Source organism: Poecilia formosa, unplaced genomic scaffold (assembly GCF_000485575.1).
Source record: "Poecilia formosa unplaced genomic scaffold, Poecilia_formosa-5.1.2 Scaffold68, whole genome shotgun sequence".
Lineage (NCBI taxonomy): Eukaryota > Metazoa > Chordata > Actinopteri > Cyprinodontiformes > Poeciliidae > Poecilia > Poecilia formosa.
In genome coordinates, this window is record NW_006800007.1 from 338,505 (window position 1) to 357,894 (window position 19,390).

Consider the following 19,390-nt stretch of genomic DNA (forward strand, 5'->3'; position numbering starts at 1 on the left):
TCCTGATTTGTATCGTCAATGTGGCCCGTTGAGGGGGGCCAATATGCTGAAGTGGCCCTCAGTGAAATTGAGTTTGACACCCCTGCTTTAATGTTTCCTTTTGCTGCACATGATGCTCAGGTTATTTCATCATGATTCAATAATTAAAGCTTTCAACTTCATTCCTTTCAGACAAAGTTTATCAAGATTTGGGAAATTTTACAGGAAAAATAATTTTTTCAGGGAAAATTTTCTCTAAATTCAATTTTGAATTTAGAGAATAATTTGAATAGGGTGTACCCTTTTCAGAGATAATAATTACTTTAGGCTATATGGCACATTTAAAATATCTTTGCTGTGACATACCTGTGACATTACCTCTATCAGTTTCTTCTTCCTCTTTTATTTAATGCTTTTAATTGCTGTGAAGGTTTTGCATTGTCTGCCATTACAATGATAACCGAGCCTCATTGATCACAGGATTGACAGAAGCTCAACCAGTAGAGACATGTTGACTCTTGAGGCAAGGTCAATTAGTTTAGGAACAGTAGCTCAAGAGACTAACAATGGACATTTTCTACTTTGAATCCAAACCAGATCACTAAGAGCTCCAAGCTTTGAAAGGCCACAACATCTCCACCATTTATGAAAACGTATCAATCACTTTGGGCCAGCAATGGTCCTACTTCAGCAAAAATGAAGTACATATCTATTAACATGTTAATTTATGGAAGTTAATGAAATCTTCAGTTGTGTTGCTAAATTTGTAGATTAATTTTGTGACACTAACCTTTTTTTCAGCTATTTTGATTTTATGACAAATTTATCAGTCAGCTGGCAAATTATATATTTACTGTCTAGTGTGTTTTAGATGTATCCCTGCTCCAGTACACCTGATTCAAATGATTGCCTTACCTACTTATGCCTTCAACTGCTGCAGAAGCCCATTAATCAGCCATTAATCTAAGCCAGGTGTGCAGCAGCAGGGAAACACATAAAACATGCAGGACGGTGGGCTCTGAGGAGCAGAGTTGAGGATCTCTGCTTTAAAGTACCGTAGAGGAATTTCGTGTGTTAAAGCACAATGTACTTTCATACATTTTGAAATGTTTTTGATTATCATGCTATTTTTAACTTTTCACAGATCTGAAAACGATGGTGTTTGTTTTCTATTTCCTATTTGTACAATAAATCCCTTTAATGAAAAGAGCATGCACTATATTTTAGCAGTTGTGCTCTAACCTCATGTACATAAGGTAATTTAATTACTGCAACAGATGATTGACATTGTGAACTGCCTTAGTAATATTAAGCCATATAAGTGCATTGATCAATTAATTGTATCAATGCACTGATATTTTTTCCTTGCATATTTCTGTCTGTTCTGACCAAATGCTGCAAATATTTTTGATTCCCTAAGAAGAATGCAACATTTTGAACTATTTCTCAGTTGTTCAATGTGCTGTGTGGCTTCTCCTTTAATTGTTATGTTACCTTTTACCCTCAGTTTTTTACATGTTCCAGTGAAATTTGGGCATGCATCATTTGACAGAGAAACAGATTTTATAAAGGGTAAAAAGTTGCATCTGATATGTCTAGTGACCTGAGAGATCAGGGGGGTCAGATTTAAGCTAACATGACAGCAAACATCTGCTACAGTCTGTGTCTTGAAGCAAAACTGGATTCCTGCCATGTCCAAATATTCTCCTCAGTATGTGACATTTTTAGCTGAAAGAAACTGGCACACAGGTCATACATTTCGAGGTGAAACGACCTCTTTCATTTCTGAAATGTTTTCAACCATATGAATCCTTTTGAGCATAGTTAGTTGGGTGCACAAGGCCAAGCCTACCCAGGAACACTAATTATTGACTCATTACATCATTTAGATTTAATGAACCAAGTCTGATGTGGTGGACATTGTCAGCAGGCTTCAAATCACATGGTGCTGGGATAGTCAAATCCCTTCGGCTGGTGCGCAGTGTAAACATTGACAACAGTTGAAGTCTGGTTCCCAGTTGGATGTGTTTAACTTTTAAAATGGTCTGATATAAACGTATAAAAAAGAAGCTTTATTAAATGTTCAAACTGCACATTTATTATTTTGCAAAGAAGTATGAGTCCTCAAAGAATTTTGAAATGTTTGACTTGTTTACAACTGTAAATCACACATTTGAAATTGTTTATTTTGTTTCTTCAACTTTTTTTTTCTCTGAAGCGCCTTAATAGTTGTTTTTCTTCAGTTCTAATGATTTCAACCTTTACTGGAAAGTTATACAAAGTTCAGTCTGTCTTCTCTTTTTTCTCTGACTTGTTTCTTCTTCGACCAAGATAGCTGACATTCCCCACAGAGTGTATCTGCTTCTGCATTTTTCTGCATTAAACTGGTTTTATCTTGTGATCTGGAATTACTGAGAGCTGCTGGGTTAAACAGCAACACAATTCTAAAGTTGTTAAAATAGCCCAATTATTTACATAGAAGATGTATTTGTTACTGAGGAAATAAGTAGAGCTTTGAGCTCAATCTATGAGGATTCACACTAATTCCTGTTTATGCATGTATTTGCCTTATCAAAAGAAATGTGGTACACTATTGGTCACAATCTAAGGGCTTTTCATTGCTGACCGTACGACAGAAAGAAATTGGCTCCCTCACAGGGAGCAGGGTTAAAAAAAGGCAGAGAAATGGCTGTACAGGAAGTTTTGGTTACAAAGCAACAAATCCATTAAAAAAGGAAAAAAAAGAGTAGCGCAAATGAGTTTTAAGAAACATTTTGAAAGAGGTCTAAAGAAGACAGAAGCGAAGATGTCAAAAAAGCTAGCCCCTGAAATGATAGGTGCATTTAATGCAGCAAAAATGAATTGTGTGGATACAAATGGACAGGATTCAGATGGGAGATGAGCAAATCCAATGTGAGCCAGTGTTACAGTAGATTACTGGTTCCTCAGCTCTTAGGACTCTGGACATGAAGCCCAGGTAAAAATCCAACCCTGCTTTTAATAGTCTGTTCACTGCCTGCCTGTTGGTCTTAGTGTGTGTTCACCCTGTGACTAAAGCTGTGAAATTGCCGGAAGTAATCGACTTTCAATTGAAAAGAGTCACAAAAATGACTAAAATGATGGAATAATTATTTTTTCAAGTGGGTGACATAAGGGTGTCATGAACCTGTTATAAATATGATGTGTGTCAACAACATTAATGACACCTAATGATCATAACTGTTGTCATTAAGTGACACTGGGGTTTTGTAACATCTGTATCCTAAACAGCATCAACTTTTACATTACAAAAACTTGTACGATTGTAGGACATCTTTAGCATTAAACCCATAGTCACAATTACAATGTAAATGTGGCCCTCCTTATGAAAACAACAAAGTTTCAAAGGTAAATTCTTACATTCACAAAACTATTCAGTAACTAAAGAAAATAAACTATTGCTTTGAAAGAAAAAACTTTATAAAGAACATAAAACATTTAATGCAGCAAAAATGAAACGAGTGCATTGTTATTGTAGAGGGAAGCAGCTAAAAGACTTCTTAAAAACAAAAAAAACATTTAATCTTGAATAAAATTAAAATACATTTACATTTTGAACATTGTTTATTTTTCCAAGCTTTTCCATAATTTTGAATCTCAGCTTATGTTTCACATGTTTGGTTTGTAGATAGCTTGCCATATCGGGTTATCTTTTTAGCCTACCATGTTGTCTTCTAATTTTAGTATGTTCTTACGTTTTTTCTTTAAACTGGCAGGTTTTATGAATCACTGAACCAGTATGGAGAGATTAGCAAACCTCGAACCATTTCAGAAGCTACTTCAAGGCCAGTGTGAGGTGGATATTTTCAAATTATCCACATTACTGACTGTGTTTAATGAAGCAAAGCCACCGGGTTTTTTCAGACAGTCCAATTCAAATGTGCTGCTGCACATGACACCCTTTTAATCATGAAGGTGCACTTAAGCCTCAAGTGCTCTCCTTATTCTTTTTCTGCATGCCTGCACACGCCCAAATCTGGTACTGCTCATTGCCATGGCTCCTGCTACGACTGCCGGTATTTCAAAAGCCTTACTTCACATTCGGTGCTCCTTATTTTCCATGTCTAGCTTCTTTCTTAAGGGGCAAATCAGAAGTGTCTCTGTACATCCTGCTGAGCTAAACTTGATGTTTTCTTCTGCAGAGCAACAAGATCTGAGCCTGTCACAATTGCAAACATGTCTGAGTTGGGCTGTTAGGGTTTACATCCTCATTTTGGTACTCTAAATAAGTTTTAGTACAATAAAAAAATATTACCCATGCAAACTTCACATGTAATTCCACATTTACTTGAATGTAGCATTAATATTTGGTAGTAGTGAGTACTGGACAGCTTAATCAAGTTCCCAGCACTGGTTACCACACTTCTAACTTCATAAACGGATGGCAAAATTACAGTCCTTCTTTATGGTGTTCAGAATCCAAAATCCCTAATTGGACTGACTGAAAATTTAAACAATTCCTGGACTGATTGTGAATAATCCATTTTGTGGTTCCTAATCACATAATTCAGCTAAATTAACACAAAATTCTACCGCCCACCAAGACTTTCTTTGTATGTCGCTGTGGTTTGGATGATCTTAGCCTGACATTTTCAAAGTTTTTCTAAAGAGGATTCCAGCCCACATGTCAGAGTCATTGAAATCCTCTCCAACAACTCCATTTGTTTCCCAAACTACTAGAAATAACATCATTATCTGCAGTAATAAAGGATGGCAAGTCATTTGGCTGCCCTAAAAACAAATGCTTTGTGGTAACCCTCCTCTTCAGCCACTGTACAGTGAACTATAACTAACCCTATAAAGTTCTATTAGAATAAGACATTTTTGTGCTGTTTCCACATTTATTTGATGCAAACCAGTAAAATCATCAAAAAGGTCAGGGGCAACTGACCCATACAGTCAAGATACTTTGATTTTTCTGAGGAAGATTCAATCATCCTAAAATCCTCAGTCTGCAGACTCCAAAACCTTAATTTTGTTTTTAAATGTGGAGCTAATTTGAGAATGTGAGGTCAAACAATGGTGGGTACAAACCTTTCTCTGACTGTAACCGTTGCCAACGCTCAAAGACAAATACTCAAAGCCCATCTGAATCTCTTTAGCGAAATCAGTCTGCTAAATGGATTGATGGAGGAATTTCAAGATTTCCACAGATAATAGCTCAGCCAGCAACAATTGAGCTGCTGATCAGCAGATCAGCCCTACACTGTACTGATGCCAAGCCAAGCAGTAATGTTGATGATAAAAGTATTTTTAGCTGCAGATAATCAGGTGTTCACTAAAGGAAGGCTGTTGTAGGCAATAAAATGTTTATTTTGTTGCTTAAAAATGAGTACATCAAACTTATTTTGATGTACTCAAAGCTAGTTTAAACTCAAAATGTTAGATTAGTTCTTAGAAACAAAAAAGACTGTGCCATCTTCTTTTGTTTGTAGATTGATTGGCCCTTTTCTGTAAATTAACTTTTCTTTATGTAGTTTCTGCAAACTTAAAATAGGATCGTTTAGATTCCCTGAGGAGTCTGTTATCATCCCTGTATAATTTACCATTAATACCAACTGTGAAAAACAATTGACATTGGCCTCCTTGTGGTAATCATAAGTAGGACAAGTGGCACAATGTTTTTCTTGCAGACCCCTACCTGAGCCTGATAATTGGTGTTGGGTGTTAAGATTAGACATCTGATGTCAGCAGCAATAAAACAGGCATTTATTCATATCCAGACTTTCTCATCTACAAAATGTAAGTATTATCTTGACATATTCTGCAGGTTTTTAATGTGGTAAAGCTATTTTTTCTTGGGCTGACGTTGAGCTGTGATTTCTTGTGGGAAAAAGCAGACTAAAATTAAGATTCATATCCTTGTTCCTCTTCAGTTTAAGATGTTTTGAAACAAAAACACATTTTTCCTTTTTTGAGCCACACCATTTGATTCACTTGTTCATTTTCTAGTTCTCTAATTGTAATGGTACATTACCTTTACTCACGTTGCTCTTCCCTGCCAAAAACAAGAGGAGCTGAGGAGGACTGTTTTTTCACTCCATTGCAAAGATTGGGAGGAAGTATGGTTTGGCATACAGCTTGTGTTATTTCAGTAGAATAAGCAGTGGGATTTTTTTATGGATTTGTATACTTAGCAGTTATGTGAGAGACATAAAATGTGGAGAAATGTAAGACACGACGTAGTGCATTTGCATGCATGAAGAGTGAACTGCAGTGACGACATATCAGGAGACAGGAATAAATAGGAGCATCTGTATGGCAGTATATCACACTAACAAAGTATGTCTGAGTCCAGGCCTGTTCCTGCTACAACTCAACAGATGGTTAACAGAGTTTGGGTGATGGCTCAGAAATATAAAATCTGATTCAATGATATCTTCTGTCTTCCAATTAATGACATAACTTCTTATGAGAAAAAAAATATATATAATTAAGACTGAGATTAAAGTAGCAATACTACTGGTGGTAATATTTTTTTCTGAACACATACTGTCATACTTCTTTCATGATGGAACTGGAAGATGTTTGCACAGAAACAAGCTTTGGCCTCGAGGACTGAAACTATTCAAAATCAGTTTTATCTAATTTATTGCAGCAATATAGATACTTTCCACTGTTGTTCCAGATGTAAAAACTCTCATGTTGTATCTATTGTGACAAGGGGGATGTTGTAATGACGGTAAAATGTAATGTTTACTGGTTTTCTCAATGGCTGACTGTGTGGTGCCTTTTATGACTTTATAGTTTTTTGTGTTTTTATGATGTAAAGCACTTCCAATTGCCTTGTTGCTGAAATGTGCTATGGAAATAAACTTTTGATTGATTGATTGATTGATTGATTGATTGATTGATTGATTGATTGATTGATTGATTGATGTTATGAAATATTCTCAGCAAGATCCCTTAGTGACATTATAGGAGAACAAAGAATAAAAAATAATGAATAGAATATTATTTATCAATTTAATCAAGTTTAGTTGCTGTGACTTTCTAAAAGAAGTTTGATGATTTTACACTTAGACAAGTAAAATATTTTCAGTTACTTAATTATGTCTTAGAATGACAAAATTCATTATAAACCATCAAAGCTTTAAGTACAGAGGGCGACTGTGCCTCTGTGGGTTGAATAGTTTTCTTGTGATCAGAAAATTATTGATTTAATTTCAGCTTTCTCCTGTCACATGTCAATGTGCCCCTGGGAAGGCACTTAACCTCAGGTTGCCCACCGATCTGCGTATAGGAGTATAAATGTGAGCGTTTATGAGAGCGAATGGGTGAATGTGCCTCTAGTGTAAAGTGCTTTGATTGGTCAAAATGTCTGGAAAAGCACTATAGAAGTTCAGCCCATTTACCATTTATCTTAAATATCCATCTTATTGTACATGGGCAGCACAGTGTCACAAGCTTTTCATTAAATGTACAGCACAGTGATTTGTCAACTTGCGGCAATGATCAGTGTTTGAAACCCCGTGTTCTCTCTTCAGGAAAGTGACATGGCTGCTACCTTTCAAATCACTGCACAGGTCTGTGAGTGAACGCTTAAATCGGCATTACTGTCAGTCTGAGGACGCACAGCAGAAAACAACAGACAGGCCTTAGTATTAACTCTGACAGATGATTACTTCATATCAACACTGCTTTCGGCTCCAGCGAGTCACCTCTAAAAGCTCCAGCTCAAAAATGACACACATCACTTCAGCTGTTCGGAGACAAGCCAAGCAGCCTGAAGGCACAATGTGAAGCTGCTCCGCTGTGACTCTGGTGACACAAAGACTGAGGATCATATCAAGTAAAATCTGATGTCATTAAGGTGTCCAAAATACTCTTTTGAATGAACGCACAAAAATTCATTGTGGCCATATTTCATTCTTCTCTTTATCAATTCAGATGATAGTTGATGAAAATTATGTTAATTGACCATGTAATCTCCTTAATCTCTGCCATACTTTGCTTTAGTTTTCTTAAACTAGTTTATATATGGCTGTATATTTGGTAATGTCAAATATGTCAAAGGAAGTTCTACATTTGAGTACCTCCTTCTCTTTCAATGCATTTGTTTCTATTACTTCAAGAAAACTTTCACCTACTCAACATTCAACCTGCTTTTTGCCTCATTGCCAGAGGCAATGTCCCATTAGCTTTTGGCAGGGAATCCATTGAGATATTCTACATTGGCTCTGCATTAGTTAAAAGTTATTGTCATTCAGTGTGTTTGGTAAAAGCTGCACAAATGGAGAGAAAGGTGCAGCTATAAAAGCGCCTTAAAACATAAAAAGAGGACTGGGCATCTTTGAAATAAGATGCCACAAACAATTTGGTGTAGACGTTTCTTTGACTTTGCACAAACACTTTATTTTTAAAGTACAGAAAAAAAGAGGCCCAGACTTTCAGATGGACTGTCTGTAAGGTGAACCTCCTGAGACAGAATTCCAGCATAAAACTAAATAGCCAATTGTATGAGAATGTAAAAGGGATACTGGAGAAACAATTTTCACACACAGTACAGATCTGTGTGAAGAGTTTCCAGGCATAAAATTTAAAACCCAGAAATATGTTGGGAGAGCAAACGCAGAAAGTTTAAAGAAAACAGACAGGTGATTTAAGTATTTGAAATTTAAGATCACAACAAAGACATGCTATAGTTTACCTTGAAAAGGAGAATACTAGATGGTCTGATGTATTTCTTCCTTTTTCTCCATTGTCTATGACTCTTTTTTCATGCAGCCTTGTATCGTGCATAAGAGATATTTATGACCACCCCAATTATGTCAAGGATATTTTGAAGGTAATTGGGAGAGAAACAGTTTGTATAGGCGAAAAGTCAAATCTCCAGCATTCAGTGTTGCACAGATAAAAAACCCAGCCTACCTCTAACATGACAACTGCTGACCACATATATTTTCACAGCAGTTTTGTATTTAACAAAACAACATAACCAAGATCCCAGTTACCCTCTTCACCAGCCTCAACATAGTGCACTCATCCAAATGCGTAATTAACAGCGTTATCAAAGATCCCGTGATAAAACACAGCTTTACAGTGTAAAATGCCGTCAGCACAGACTCCAGATCCCAGACCAAATCAACCAAACAATCTAATTAGCTAAAGAATCTAAAGATTAAAACATAATTAAGGGTAACTTTGGGCTTTTGTCAACCAATTTTACGTAATCTGAATTTAATCCAACCCCCTCTTGTTGATTCCTTTAATATCGGGTTAATTAAGCAATGCTATCTCTGCCTGTCAGACAGGTGTCCACTAAGCATCCACAGCACAGTTATTACAATGTAAAGGCCATCTGCTATAGAAAAATAAACTATGACAACATATAGATTAAGCAGATATGATAACTATGACTGCCTGAAATGTATGGAATTGGCAGGCCATAAATAACAAGCAATAATGTAAAATTTTACAGCTCACCTGTAGTTTCATTTTACGGCAGCATCTGGAGTTATGAATTTATTTTAATATAAACATTATCTATTAAGTCTCTTTCAGCAAGTCATGTTCACACACTGACACTGATGAGCAGCAGAACGTATAAGAATTTAATTGAATTTGACCAATTTGGTAGGAAAAATCAATTATAAACTCAAAATTCTATCACAGTTTTAGAGTAAGGTCACACATTTTGAGTGTTCATACACCAACAATGCATGTTAATTAAAAAATTAAAATTTTCTCTGAGAAAAATACTAGTGAATGTAACATTGCATTTGGTCAATACTTTCATAGTTTGTCAGCAGTTTAAAATTACAACTCATATCTTGTTAAAGCAACTAAGTCGGGAAGTTGGGAAGAGAAAAAAAGGCAGCAGAGGTGGGGCTTGATGCAAAAAGAAGATTGGGGGAGATTACACCAAAGACAGACAAAACAAATGACAAACAAGCAAAAACATTTATAATTTTAGTCACATGACTTTCAGAAAGTGTTAATCTGATCAACATGACAACTTAAAATCATACATGAGCTTTTCTCGCTCAGAAAGTATAAACAGGACACCTGCTCGAGCCAGACAGTGTCTGTGGGCTGGACGTGATGCCAGATTAATATTTTTAGTTATGGAAAAGTTTAGAGATGTGCCAAAGCAGCAACTTTTATTAATATTGCATATTACCTTTGCTTCTATCTCCCTATTCTCCATCTGGAGACTGATGGACAGAGAAATAAGCATCCTATTCGTAGCTTAGTGAAAAACTATTTTCCTCCATTGAAGGATTTTTAATTATGTTTAGTCATGATTTAAGGCACACTGGTCGAAACTGGACTGATATTTTTATTTTTATTTTTTGTAACCAAAGACACTTTATTTTGAAACTTTTCTCTGCCATTTCAGCCCCTTATTTTGATTTTATAACTTTCGAAACATTTTTGGTTGTTTTCAGAAATAGAATAAGCTTTTCTTAAATCATACATTATGTTTTCCTTTTTCTCTTAAGTTTACATTGAGTCCATAAAATGGCAACTAAAAATCAGCAAAGTACTTTAGTTAAGCCTTTATCCTCACACCAAGAAGATAAGGAAAAAAATGTACATGGAAACATTTGCTTATCATGCTTAAAAATCTTTGATGATGAGTTCTTGGTGTTCCCCTGCAGAAAATAACGAACAAAGGAGCTTCAATGATAATCTTAACTGTTAAAATACACTGTTTTAATTATCTAAACACATAAAAAATGCAATTACCTCAGATGCGTCCCATGATGCAGTCCTACCATACTTGCCAGGGCTCAGACCCTGACAGCCCCTGACAGCCCCAGCCCTATTTAACCCCTGGGACCACTTCTGGAAAGGTAGTTTTGTTGACATGGAGCATACAGGCATGGTAATAAAGAGTCAAGATGGAAAGACATCACCAATGAACATATAAAAGCAATTGCTGCTCTCACCAATGTGTGAAGCATTAAAGCCCCAAACTATCTTAAGTCCATCATTTTGAAGACAGAGACATTATTCACAAATGAACAAATATTACCGTACCTGTCACAACAAACGCATGAGACATAAGGGGATCTTATAGACCTATTTATCTTCCAGACAAGAGAGACATGCATTCATTTAAATATGTAAATAAAATGAAAATAAACACATGCATACATACTGGACACAAACACATAAATAAAATGACCTCAAATAGTTAAAATACCTAAAATATTGATCTTCCAAAATACAATACAAAAAATACAATGAATAAAACAAATGATAAGATATGACCTCACATCAGTTAAGACCAATTTATGAACACATTTACAATTCAACTTTGGTTTGCAAAGTTGTGTCTGAATTAAAAACAAGACTTCTGGAACAATTTCTATTGTAGAGAGTAAAGTTGAGATATCTGGTCATAGCTAATGTGCAACACCATGTTTAGTGAAAACTAATCACAGTATATTAGTAAAACACATTATATATAGCAGGTTTCAAGCATTATGTTGAGGGTCAATTATCTGAGCCATTTGAGCCCCAAAGTTTGTCAAAATTCCTCCACAACAAGGTGAAGCTTCTATTTTGTCCCCTTTCCAGCTCATAGGGAAACTATTCCTCCATTCTGCTTTAAATCTGTGTCACATTCCTTGAATTTGTTGGAAAATAGACCACTGCTTCAGGTACAGGCCGATAAAAACAGGCTCCACAAATCTTCTGGGCCTCATCATCATCACCTGAACTTTGTTTGTCTTTGCCTGCTACCTCTCTGACTCCTACAACATAATGAAGAGTTTGAGGTTTCCTGCTGTTTTTTTTTCCCTTGCACGAAACGAATGCTGTTACACCTCATTACCTCTCCTTCTCCCTGCTGAGGTTTGTCCTACTCTAAAAGAGAAGGAGAGGGGTAGAGGGCGTCTGTGCATAAGGAGTAATTAGAAATTTGAATAAATGATAGACACCTTGCTAGAATCCTGACGAGTGTTTGACAAAAATAGAAAAGTCCATCGCAGTCTGGGTCTTCTGGGGCAAAAGTTTTGACATTCAATAATCATTATCTAAGAAACGAGCAGTCTGAAGTAAGTCCTGACTGTGTTTCAGTGGGGAATTGTGCACCGTGGTAAGATTAGGACATGCCATTTGTGTCTAAACATAGCTATTGTTTTCTCTAATGACAAGGAGAAAGATTGAGTTGGGAGAGTATATGCCAGTACAGGTAAACAATCAAGGACATGTGGACAATTAGTCAAAAAAAGAAACGGTGCTGCTAGAACCTTCTTGCAGCATATCTGGTGACTCATTGCAGTTTTAAATTCGCTTCTTTTCTTTTTTTAATTTTACTTAACATCTATATGATGTAAATTCAGCACACCATAAGCACATCTTTAGTTGAGTAAATCCTCACTAATCGACTTGTCTGAAATTTTTGTCTGATCCTCCACAAAAGACTGACAAAGGGATACGTGAGTATTTATCATGTCCAGTGAGAAGATGGAGTAACCACCTGCAAAGATGGCGCAATCAATCACTTCAATATGCAGCGCTTTTCATGTTATCTCCTTTTTGGCACATTTCTGTTTTATCTCCTCCTTCTCTTTGCTTTCAGGATAATATCGTTGCCTCCTGGTGATATAACAAGACTGATCTAAGCGAAAAGAGAACGTAAAAGAAAATGATAATGAAACTAGAATCACATCAAACTACAAAACAATAATATGTGCTGCTGCTTTCATCACCACTTCATTCTAAGTTGGACTGAGATCTAGTGACTGAGGAGGCCATTTGAATAGAGAGTGTTAATTATCCTGTTAAAACAAATAGTTTGAAATCATTTCAAACTGTTATGGAAGAATTATGGAAGTAAACATAAGTAGATGTGGACACTGTGGTAAGAAAGGGATAGACATGGTCAGCAACAACACTCAGGTAGGCTGTGGTGTAAATATGCATCAACATTGTGTAGACATCGTTACATAGAATAAAAGCTGACATGGAACAAAAGGAAACAAACAGTTAAGCTCCAAGTCTGAACAGCTGCCAGTCGACTCCCTGTCTTGCATAGTTATAAATAAAATTCTTATTTTTTCTTTATTGAAAAGGATAGCCTATATAGGGTCTTTGCTCAGTGAGGAGTCTGTCACTATGACTACAGAGGTTGGACTTTAAATTGGATCTGCATGGGATGCTTAAATTGCACGAACCTTCAATGAGATGAGCAGAAAGGGAGGGCTAGAAAGATAAGAAGGTTTATCATGTCCTCTGGGAGTCCATATGCGTCATTCTTTACCAGCAAACAAAGCTGCAGGTTAATAATGAAGAATAAAGGGCATGAGACCCATTTCACAAAGAGGAAAAACCTGCAAACAATTCTGGTTCTGAATGTATGAAGCCTGATGTTCACACCAAGATCCTGTGTTTGTGAAGGAGAAACCTCTTTTCTGGAGTCACTAACTCCCTGCTACCTGTCCAAACATATCAGTCACATCAATGAGTCCAAGGTCCTTTTTAAAGCATCAGACATTTTGAAAAACATTTTTGGCTCAATCGATTCTATAGATCATAATTGATAAAGAAGCTGTTCATGGCAGTAAACCAGACACAGTCACATATCAGCTTTTATGTGGAAATGGGGTTTCAGAAAATAATGTAACAAAGTTACTGTCTGCTTGAAGTAGGATTTTTAGGATTAGCATATTTATCTAAATAATGCAGTGACTGTTGTTTTGGACTGGGGCTGCATCATCTACAGTTTTGGGCGTAGTGTGTTTGGCAGCATTACCCACTTGCCGGGTCTGCAGGATGAAAGCTGAATTTAGAGACAGTTACATGTATGTCAGATTACCAGCAGAGCGTTAGTTAGGACTTCTTGAAAAATGATAACATATGTTGCTGTAGAATCAAAATATCAGAACTAAATGTTATTCAGAAGTCTCTTTACAATAATATAGTTCTAATTTTACTATATGTACACAATAAAATCATATTTATGTCATTCCTTGTCTTTGTGAGCTAAAATATTGACAATGTGGAATACAGAATCTGTTGTGTTGTTTGCTTTATATTAGATTTACAGTATAAGTGGTAACATTATGCCAATTTTATTATTTTCTGATCTACAAAACCCAAGAAATTAAAGAGAATGCCTCTTTCTACAGTGAATCACCATAGAAAATCTAGTAAATAAACAATGCGTGGACTGAGGTTGCAGTGTTTGGTCATCAAGCTCATCATGTCTGTTGAGGGAGTGTGATAAAAAGGCGACACAGCAGACGCACAAAGTGCACTTCTACCACCACAACCTGTGCAATTGGAATAATTGACAATGAGTTTTATTTAACTGTTGTTTATGGCCACACTTGCTGTTTGACCTTTTGTTCCTTAGCGTTCCAGTTTACATGTGTGCAGCCATCTATCAAACGCCAGCAGCTAACACTGAGCCCTATCTTGCTGCAGCAGGGGCCTGGCATGAGAGGACGAAGGCTGGCTCTGGGCTCACAGCGTGCTCACATGTCTAAAGGGTCACTGGCTTGGAATCGCTTCATTCAGTTCACATAATAATCGCTATCGACAACATACAGATGAACTCCATTCACACTGAGGAGGGGCCGGGGATACAGAAAGAAAAGAACACAATGAATGAGGATCTGAAGGGAAACAGGGCTGTTTTTAATCAATAGTACAGTGGATAAGAAATGCAAAATCACTTTTCGAAATATGTGACTCATACTACCCAAACTTCCCCTTTTGAGATTCTACAGCCAATCAATCATCCTTTTGCCTGAAACAATTTGTCTGCATGTACCGCTCCCAGACACATCCATCCTGGTCTTGTTTCTTTAATTAAATTTGGCTTTAATATCTACACTCAGATCAGACTGACTCCAGAGGCTGTACATCCCCAGCGGGCTCACCATGGGTGAAATTAGACCATCAGTCTAATTTAACAGCTTTTGCTTCCATCGAATTTACTCAGTAATCAGTCTGTGGACTCTGCCTCTCCTTTCAGAAAACAAATATCATGTGAGTTTTGGAGGAGCAGTTAATATCATTTGAATATTGAATATTAAATCCAGTTGTATAAAAATCGCAAGCATGGATTTAATGCAAACGTTAAGTAATGGAGGATGTGATGGTAAAAAAACAAAACAAAACAAACAAAAAAAAAAAAACCGTTTGGACTTCTAGAACAAAATCCTAAAACGTTAAGCTTATACAAGTTTATCCCACTCTTAATTTTTTTTATGTTTTTCAGAATTATCTGTCCTTTAAAGTCATCTTATACAGTGTATTTTTTTTTTTTACCTTTTTGAAAATTTGTCAGATTTTAAAGGAATAAAGACTCACTCAATACTTTTGCTCAATATTCTAAAAAACTTGTAAATATTAATGGAGTTTAGACATATATATTCCAATGCTTTTTGTGTTGTTATTCAAGTCAGGTTAAAATATTAAGGGCTAGAGTTTTAACTCCAGTACGAGTCAACAGTTTTAAATTTAGCCAACAGGAAACATCTTATCTCTGGTCCAAGGTAGATTGTTATGTAGTGCCATGTGTCGTCCTGGGAAAATGCCCATATTGCACACATGGATTCCTGTCAGTAGCTTCCCAAGCTAAACTGAAATGAACTGATCTGAACCTCATGGCAGCACCAAATATACAATACAACCTATAAAATACATATTTCTTTCTATGAACTTTTTTGTTTTAGCTCATTGGAGACACTGATGAGGGTCTCCTGGCCTTATATTTCCAAACTGCCACAAAGCTGAATTAAAGTTGTCAAAGTCAATGTACCACAACTCAGATTTCATTTTAAAGCAACTATTTATTATTTTGTGTTGTACATCATTTTCTTTCAGTAGCCAGAAACAGTCAAAAAGCAATCTCAAGACATGCTGTTACATCAGAGCAGACATTTTATAATCAAATCTATTTTAAAATAACATTTAAATACATTTGCTTCCTCCTCAGAACTCCCACATAAACTCAAAGTACGCTCATAAGCAGTCTTTCGTTTTTAAAACAATCTCAGAAATTTGTCCTAGTGTTTTAGCTGCTGACCAGTGCAGTGACTGGAGGTAGCAGTGGGTGTCTTAATGAGTTTTAAATGGACTGTAATCACAATTTCCCCAATTTTTTTTTTCTTCTTGCAAAGAGAAGTGTTCTAAAAAAACAATGTTGACTGCACATTAATGGGGTTGTCTGCTGATTTAGACATGACTGACAGCATTGAAATTAAACTAAATCATGAAGAGGCCACAGAGACTGACATCAACAGCTCGAAAAAGGCCTGCCAACTCACTGTTTAATCTATATCAGAAATATAAATATATTTTTGCCTTTCCATCGTTCTTTATCGACTCAATTGTGTTGCATGATTGCCAGTTCACTCAGACATAAACAGAGTGAGCGAGTCACAGAATAACCATCCCTGCAGTCCCATCAAATTGACACCAATCTTTAATTCTCCGGGGCCCAATCAATATTTATCCCTAATAGGTCAGATAATTGATTTGGCCTGAAAAGATTTTCCATGGCTCTGTGAGCCTTCAGGGCTGAGAGAATGAAAAACTCTCACAGACACATAAATTACACATTGAAAGAGAGAAATTTCAAACATTTGTGTGATTCAGGTGTAATTTAGTGACATTGGACATTGCACTAAATGTGAAACTTAATGACAAGATTTTATTTGATCTATGCACTGATCATCAGTAGTAATTGAGGGTTTTTAACCTTGGTGACATGCACATGTGTGACATTTCTTTAAGCACAAAATTGTAAAACACCATGACATTTTAAATTAAAGTAAACTGTATATGTGTCGTTTGGATCATTCAACAGACCAAATCAACATTGAAATGGTTAATCCGACATCTAATGAAACATCCTATCTGTGCCATTTCTGGTGCATGACCGAGAAAGCTCCAAAACTGTCAGACGTTATATAAATCGACTAAGTTCTGTCATACTGGCAAAAGGGCTTGTACAAATTATTCAGTGCAAGACTGGAAATAATTGTGGTTCACAGGATTGGCTATGAAAAGAAATATGTATTAAAATGAGATTAAGCGTAAAATTATGCTACTGCAAAAACAAATAAAGTTGTTTCTTTATCAGTGTTTTCCATGTTTTATCACTTCTTGATAATTGGGTTTCAATATTCAGGACTAGATCCAGGATATCAGTGTGATACATCTGGCATATCATTCTGGTAGTGATTAAAACGAACCTTGCTGATTGGCCGATTTGTTCCCATACATGTACCAGATGTTTAGAGACAGTATCTCACCAGTATGTCCTCTGCCTCTAGCAGACTGAATATAAGTACAAGGGCATGTTGGACGTGCAAACTCACTGAGCCACAAAACCATCTGGTTCCCTATGATCCACATCAAAATGTACCAGTCTGTTTACACAGATGTACCAGGGTTCAAATCAGACGCAAAACCCAACAACAAGTCAGGGTCATTTCATGGGAAATACAGAGTGGACAAAAGTAGCCATAGGCCTGCATATGGTACTATCAGGGCTGGACCAAAGCTTCCCAGATTCAGTGGGAAACGATTAGAGAAATATAGAGGTTGGCAGATATATGATGAGAGTTTCCAGACTCTCTGAAATGATAACAAATCTGCATGTATGCAAAGAAATTGCTGCAACTCCTCAATGATATTGCAGTATTGAGGACAATACAGTCTAAAATTAATAAAAATTGAAATGACCCTCTGGAATAAATGGTAATTTATTTTCAGAGATGCACCCAAAAATAGTTTGAATCCCTGCTGACTGTTACAAAGCTTTCTGAGTACAGACCCTGCAACAAAAGTGTCTACAGTCAATGCTGCTGGAAAACCATGCAATTAGTTTTCTGTCTGAAGCTTGGACAAGCCGTGTCAGATACCATATGAATTTACAGACTTCTCCAGGCTCCTGCCATGTTGCAACAAAAATAAGTCAGAATCAATAAAGGAAAAATAAGCCAAAGCAAACAATCTGCCATGCTACTGTTTGATTTATGTTCTAACCCTCACATGGTAATGAGCTATTTTTCATTGCTGAACAAACAGGATAACAAATATGGGTGGATTTTGTTCAAGCGGTTGTAGGATTGTCCCAGTTGTATGACAGCCAGTTGAGGAGGTTCCAGCATCTGGTAGGGATTCCTTTTAGATGACTCCCAGGAGGAAGTGCTTTGAATGTCCCACTGAGAGGAGCCCTAGGGAACAGCACCTTCCCACTGGAGAAACTATTACATCCATAGCTGACTTGGGAAGGCCCATGTGCAAGAATATTTGTCTTGACGGTAAATTCAAAGTGCTCTTTACATTTTATCCTGGGCTCAATCATGGGAGTTAAACTCCAACAGCTTTTACAGATGGATATAAAAAACATTAAAGCTATGAGGCTTCTCCTCACTACTGCGTAATAGAGCACCTTTAATAGTTGGCATTTCTGAATCTGACTGTCTTCAACAACATCTGTTTACAGCTTGGACGATTTGTGAATCTGACTGGGAGTTAGTCATAAATGGACTGTATTGGAACAGATTAAATTTAAACAAATGAACTGGAGTGAGATGTAATTAAATTAGTTTGGGATGGAGGAGACTAAATCAGGTGATTTAAGTCCTTATTATTGACATAAAAAGGAAACATTTTTCAACTAAGGTAACTGAGACAACATTTTGTTGTGAACGACTGTGGTAAACATAAAGCAGAATTCAATTTAAAAAGTTATTGCTGCCATATTAGAAAATTGGTAGTAATGATTAAACAAAATAAACAGAAATATAGCCTAAGCATTTAAATGTTTCACACACACACAGCGGGGTTAAAGTGATAGGCTTAAAATGCTAAAAGCACATTTTGATTGATAAAGAGCTGGAAGATAAAACCTCCAACAGGAGGCAAACTGAATCAGTTGCAATATGCTAGAACATAATACGATTTAAAAAGTATTCAACCCCTTCCCCCCAAAGTTTTGAAACAATATATTTTACAACAAAAACTGGTCACTGCTATGTCTTGATAGGTTTACAGTCAACCTCTTTCTTTTTTTCAGTGAATAGTTTTGACAGTGCTGTGTGAGATGAGCAATACTTGACGTATTATTTTACAACCTAACTCGGCTTTAAACTGTTTACCAATTAAAATCCATAACCTGACTTCTGTTCTCTGTAATCTTTTGTGTTGCAGTTTGTTTACTAATGGTCTCTAACAAAATTCTTAGGTCTCATATGACAGCTGGATCAATAATAAGATTGAATTAAATGGATGTTGGTCTGTCACACAAAATACTATCAAAAAGTTGTGCCGTAATATGACAAAATGTGGAAAAAGTGGAATACTTTTGCAGGCACTGTTTTTCATTCAGAGTTTCTTGCTGTTTATATACATGTGTCGGGGTGTGTGTGTGTGTGTGTGTGTGTGTGTGTGTGTG